The following is a 6,790-nucleotide window of genomic DNA, read 5'->3' on the forward strand; positions in this document are numbered from 1 at the left end:
ATCATATTTAAATAAAAACGCTTTAAACAAATATTTAAAACAGATTCGGACCAGAGCAGTTGCGTCACGCATCCAGTAGATCTGTAACGGAGCTGGTAGTTATGTGACAGAATTGTTCATGTCTAAAATTTCGTTTCTTTTACCCAGAAGAGCCGCGTCACGCAGCTATCGACTGCGTCACGCAACTGTTCTTCAAAGAACAGCTGCGTGACGCGACTGTTCTAGGGTCCAGAAATATTTTATTCTTTGGAAAAAATAATAAATTTTGTACAAAAATAAAATTTAATTTTTCAAATAAATCCGAAAATGACCAATTATGGACAGATTATAATTTAATTAAGTTTAGAATATTAAAATGTAATTATGCATTCATCTTCGGGCCACATCCCCCTTCTGGAGCTTCTCTATTCAATCGGCTTTTGTGAGGCCCCATCCGAGCGCCATGGGAAAGATTCAAAGGATGAAGACGATCCAGACGGTCCCATTGGGCTCTTCATCATGGAAATTGGGAGGAACTCCTTACGGTTCCTTTGTTGATTTTGATTTTAGATTGGTTTATCAGATTGTGGCTCAATTTAGTGCTTAAGTGACATCGGGATGGCTCTTTGGAGTGTTTTAAGAGGTGTGTGATGTGATAGAGTCGCCACCTTAATTTGTTTTTGTTTTCGAGAAAAAGATTAAGGAAAAAACCCCATGTTGAACTCTATTTTTAGTTTGCCTTTTAGGAAAAAATGCACTTGCCTCGAGCCATTAGGTTTGGAGACTAGGTTTTCAGCTTCTTTCAAATGAATCAACAGTTTGGGTCATAATTGAAAATTCAAAGTTGGAGTTTTGCATGAATGTCAGTTTATCAATACATGAGAATACTAATGGTAATATCAGAAATATGGTGCATTAAAATCATAAATAATTAAAAGCATGTAATTCAGAGGGGAGCCTGACTCTAGCCTCGTTTATCGAGGATTCTAGGTTTTGCAACACATTCCCCTAAGTCCCGACCGAACTGGCCCGCTACATAGGCTGAAATCCATTGGTATGTCTTTGTACCTCATTTGTATAAGGATTAGGGTGCACAAAGTTCTACCATCGGTTAGGTTGGTAGGGTTTTGAAAGTGCCACTCGGGGAGTGGCTTATAGGGTTTCCTGGGCGGATCAGGCTTTAGTTGAAAACTAGTTTTATAGGTTTTGCTGGATGAACCGGGCTTAAAGCATGCAGAGTACTGGACGAACCGGGCTTGACAGTTGATATAGTGTTGGACGGACGGGGCTTAAAGCATGCAGAGTGCCGGAGAGATCAGGCTTGACAGTTGATATAGTGCAGGACGGATCGAGCTTAAAGCATCCAGAGTGCCGAAAGGATCGGGCTTGACAATTGATATAGTACCAGACAGACCCGGTTCAATTGATAAAGTTCCAAGTTAGTGTTTTAAACTCTAGTGCTTATGACGTGGCTGGATCAGAGCTCCACGATTATAAAGACCAAAGAGGTCGAGTCTTCCTCCAAATAGAGCTTAGGTAGGGCACAAGAACTCGAATTATAGTCTTATATTTTACTAGTGTTAATTAATGGATTATTAATTTAAATTAATTAATTAATAGCTTTAGTCTAAGGAAGACTAAAATGTAGGTGAAAGTCAAAATAATCTACTTTTGAGTACCAAGTCGGGCCTGAACTCAACTAAGGAAGAAGAGCAAGGTTAGACTATACTATCTTAGAATCATAAATGGGAGAATGAGAGTCGTTGAACCTTGAGAAGTGCTCAATCAAGCGACAAGAGGTGTTTTGGAATGAGGGGGAGTGTGCCTTTTATAGGCAAGGGAGTGCTGACCCAAGGAAAATATCGGTGCTGAGGTCCTCCCAATCGACACCAAAATGCTCCTATTAGGTGTCAATTAGGGGCCTCAGTGCACCCAAAATCGATATCGATATAGGGGTAATTGGTGCCGACGCTGGGTTGTTAGGCACCTATCATGGCATTTTACCATTTTGCCCTTGCTCTTTGGTTTTAGGGTTTTTAGGCTTCTAGAGGTCCATTCGAGGCACAAACAATACTTGATCGAGCTGATTCTCACACTGTTGGAACTGTGGTAGAATGTCCTAGAGCTGGTGCTGAAATCATGGACAACAGCTTGCCCCCTCTAAGAGATCGGAGCCGATTAAGGTCTGATTTCAACGCTTTTAAACGGAATTTTAGTATAAGAACCATACCTAGAAGATCGTGGCGAGGTCTGGAACATTCTATGCAAATTTTGTCTGATTTTGAGAATATTTTTTTAGAGTCGGCCTGATCCGTATGCATTTGGGATTTTATCAAGGATGTTTTGATTGTGACCAACCTTGAATCAGAGTTCAGATGAGTCTTGAAAGACCTGATCTTCTGAGCAAGGACGAGGCTTGTCCTCCCCTTTTCCTATAAAGAGGGGAGGGTGGTGGCCCATTTGCTCCACATCAGCTTCTTCTTTTGTCTTACTTGCTTCCTTTTTTATTTCTTGCTTCATGCTCACCCCCAGTGTTTATTACTTTACAGCCGACCCTCGAGTGGGCTCAGGAGATCTCTATTGCTTTAGGCATCTTCGAACAACCCTTTCTGATGCCCTTACCTGGGAGAGCATCGCTAGGGGGAAGCTGGTGGAGAGAGATAGGCGACTAAAGAAACGCAAGCAATTGGATTGTCTTTTTAGATTAGCACATCTTGTTGGCTCTAATAGCCGTATCAGTACATTTTGGGTTTGTGCCACCTTGGTTTAGGCATTGAACATGTTCATTGTAGGATATGTTATTCTTTTATGCTTATGCGATTTTCTATTTACTCATGCATGTCTGTCCCGCTTACTTCATCTATTTGCACTGGACGCCTGGTTCATAGCAGCATTGATTGCCTGTGTCAATTGATTGATTTTAAGGAATTCTACTGTTGCCTATTTGCACTAATCGCTACTCTAATTACCTGACTTGTAATTTTTTCTGATTTTGGCATTGATTGCCCTGTTTATATAGAATTTTGCACTAAGTACCTATCTTGAATTTCGTACTAGGTGCCTGATTTATAATTTTTCTGATTTTTGCCATTGGTCACGCTGTTTATACTGCATTTTGCACTAATTGCCTGTCTTGAATTTTGCACTGAGTTCCTGTCCTATAGCTGCACTGATTGCCTATTTCTTTTGCACTGCTTGCCTGCTGGGAGTTTGCACTGAACTGCCTATCTTGAGTCTTGATTTGAAAATTGCACTGAATTGCCTGATATATAATTTTTCCTGATTTTGGCGTTGGTCGCCTGTTTATACTGAATTTACACTAATTGCCTGTTGAGAGTTTACATTGAACTGCTTATTTTGGATTTTCACTAGCTGCCCGATTTATAAGTTCTTTCCTGATTTCGGCATTGATCGCCCTGTTTATATTGAATTTTGCACTAACTGCCAGTCTGGAATTTTTCACTGATTGCCTGTCTGCACCAATTGCCTGTTTCTTTGAATTTTGCACTGGTTTCCTGATTCTTAATCTAAATGTTATCTGTACTGAATTGCATAGGGATTTGCATCGACTGTTTGTTTTCCACATGACTGCACTGAATTGCCTGTTTCCTGTGTTTCATTTCTATCCTGAAAATCATCGTTAGTTGAACAAAATATTCTATGCATGATGCATGAGTGCCATTCTAATTGTTTGGGGGCAATCGGTACCAAGGTGCCCCATATCGACATCGAAGTCCCTCGAATCGGTATCGTTTTGGTGTCCACCGTTTTGTTGGCTCTGATGGCAGTATCAATACATTTTTTGGTCGATATCGCCCTAGTTTAGGCTCCAAACATAGTTATTGTAGGATCTATTGTCCTTTCTATGTTTATGGGATTTTTTGTTCACCCTTGCATATCCATTCTACTTATTTTATCTGTCTGCATCTGATGCTTTGGTTCATAATTGCACTGGTTGCCTATTCTGAGTGAGTTTGCTTTGAATGCCTGATTTATGACTTTTCTAATTTTGGCAATGATCGCCTTGTTCATACCGTTATTTCAAATAATCATTTATGATGGTTTTTACTCATTGAGTGGCATCTCATATAAAATGCTAATGTTTTTCTAGATTTGGCACTAGGAGGCATTAGGAGTTAGAATTCCATCTGTTTAGACTGACAGAAATGGAACAAAGGTCGGGATCATTTGTGTCTTCATAAGTCACCTCCTCAGTTTGTGAATGTATTTTGTAGGAGTTTAAACTCCTTATCGTCCCCCATGTTTTAAGTAAATTTTAAATTATATTTGTTCATGTATATTTTATACATGATTATTGGTGAAAAGTAAGAAATTTTCTAGTACTAGTTTTCACTACTAAACACATGGTAAGGCTTATATTTCTGTTAATGGATATGTATGATAGGTTATGTAACATCTCAGCACTATTTATCCTTAGATACATGGTGTTAGGGTTTACATATAGTTTTGGTATCAAAGTATGGTTTAGAGTCCAGTGGGACATATGTCTCCATATACAACATGTCATAGATAGTATATATGTTATTAAATGATGTCCTTTTATGCGATAGGGCATCTGGAGTCGGTGAGCATGGTGGTAGCCGTCTGGAGTCAGTGAGCAAGGAGTGCAGAGCCAACCGATCCCTATTCTATAGAGGCATGTAATCATCCACATGAGTCACACATACTTTGTGCACCCCCAAACCCTAAACCAAAGAAAGAGAGAAGACATGATAAACTGCAAAAGTAAGGAGAAGTTGATTTTCTGGTACTACTGACCAAGTTGAGGCTAAGGCATGGTTAAAAAGAACAAGGAGAACTTTAGATCAAATGGATTGTGCACTAGATGAGAGGTATGACTATGTCATATCATTACTACAGGGAAATGCATATGAGTGGTGGAAGACGAGCCCAAGTAGTGATATGTTGCCTCCAATACTTACATTGGATGATTTCCTACGAGAATTTAAGGACAATTATATGCCGGAGGTTTACATTGATGAAAAGAGAAGAAAGTTTTAGAATTTAAAACAGGGGAATATGAAAGTGGCAGAATATAAGTAAAGTTTAATCAACTGTCCCGATATGCACCATTCTTAGTCTCTACTCAGAGAGACAAATGCGGATGATTTGAGGAATGACTGAACTTGACCATAAGAAAGAAGTTGAACATAACTAATTTGAGAAGTTATTATGAGCTAAGATCTTCTACTATTAGAGCTGAGAAATTAAGGAAGGAAGATCAAGAGAAAAGAAACAATAGGCCAGGTGCATTTGTAGCTGAGCCTAGCCGAAAGTTTAGTAAGTATAAAGGAAATCCACCTGCAGCTCAGCCTAATGTTAGAGGTGGGTATTCGAGTTTTGGAGGTAGAGCCCCAACAGCACCAACTTATCCAAGAAGAAGCCAAGTACCTGCACGAGCCATAGAACAAAGGATAAATTATGTACACTGTGGTAGGCAACATATTGGAGAGTGTCGCAAGGTTACTAGTGCATGTTATAGATGTGGGTCATTGGATCATTTGATTAGAGACTACCCTGAGACACTTGGAGTTCTTGAAATGGGAAGAGGTAGGGTTGGTTTTGAAATATCTGTGCAGAACACCAGAGTTAGTGATGTTGGATCAGTACCCCACAAAGGTAGAGGTAGGGGTAGAGCTGAAGCAGCTAGCTATAGTGATGTATGATCTGAGGGACAAAGTTCTGGTCAATAGGCTTAAGCTATGCTATCACTAGACAGGAGGCACGAGATGCAATAGAAGTTGTTACTGGTAAGTTATCTGTTTATGACCATGAGGCACATGCATTAATAGATCCGGGTTCTACACACTCATTTATAGCATTGAATCTAGCATCACAATTACATTATTAACGTACACCATTGGGTTATAATGTAAAAGTGAGCACAACATTAGGAGATAATATGGAAGTCAATCAGGTATATCAAGATTGTGATATTTGTATAGGATAGAGTATACTAAAGGCAGATTTGATATTATTCTCTCTTTAAGAGTTTGATGTGATTTTAGGGATGGATTGCTTAGCAAGGCATATAGCTATTGTTAATTGTTATACCAAGGAAGTTGTATTTGAGTTGCTAGATCAACCTAGAGTGGTATTTTAAGGAGAAAGGCAGGCATTACCCTCATGTTTAATTTCTGCAGGTAGTGTAATTAAGATGATTAAGAGGTGCTGTGAGGTATATTTAGCTCATGTTGTACTCAGGTTATAAACAAGACATTATAGGAGTACTTAGCTTATAAACAAGACATTATAGGATATTCCTATTGTGAATGAGTTTTCTGATGTATTTCCTAATGACTCACCAAGATTACAACCTGATAGGGAGACTGAGTTTACTATTGAGTTTATTCTAGGCACTGCCCCCATATCCATCTCTCCTTCTAGAATGGCCCATATTGAGTTAAAGGAATTGAAAACATAATTACTTGAGCTCTTAGATAAAGGATTTTAAGACCAATTGTGTCTTAGGGAGCACCAGTTCTGTTTATGAAAAAGAAAGATGGTATTATGAGGTTATGTATTGATTATAGGCAGTTGAACAAACTGACAATTAAAAATAAGTACCCACTGGCTAGGATTGACGATTTGTTAGATCAACTCCAAGGAGCCCGAGTATTTTCAAAGTTAGATTTAAAATCAGGCTATTATCAATTGAAAATATTTGAAGCAGACATTCCCAAAACTGCATTTAGAACAAGGTATGGACACTATGAATTTTTAGTTATGTCATTTGGGTTAACCAATGCACCAGCAATATTTATGGCTTTAATGAATAAAGTGTAACCTT

General features: G+C 38.9%; 1 pseudogene; it reads left to right on the forward strand.

The window, feature by feature from the left end:
* The first annotated feature begins 4,809 nt into the window (after window positions 1-4,809).
* LOC149491712 (uncharacterized) lies at window positions 4,810-5,666 on the forward strand (annotated as a pseudogene).
* Window positions 5,667-6,790: the final 1,124 nt, after the last annotated feature.

Source organism: Jatropha curcas, unplaced genomic scaffold (genome assembly GCF_041381405.1).
Source record: "Jatropha curcas cultivar XTBG-Jc1 unplaced genomic scaffold, XTBG_Jcur_1.0 HiC_scaffold_814_pilon, whole genome shotgun sequence".
Taxonomy (NCBI): Eukaryota; Viridiplantae; Streptophyta; class Magnoliopsida; order Malpighiales; family Euphorbiaceae; genus Jatropha; species Jatropha curcas.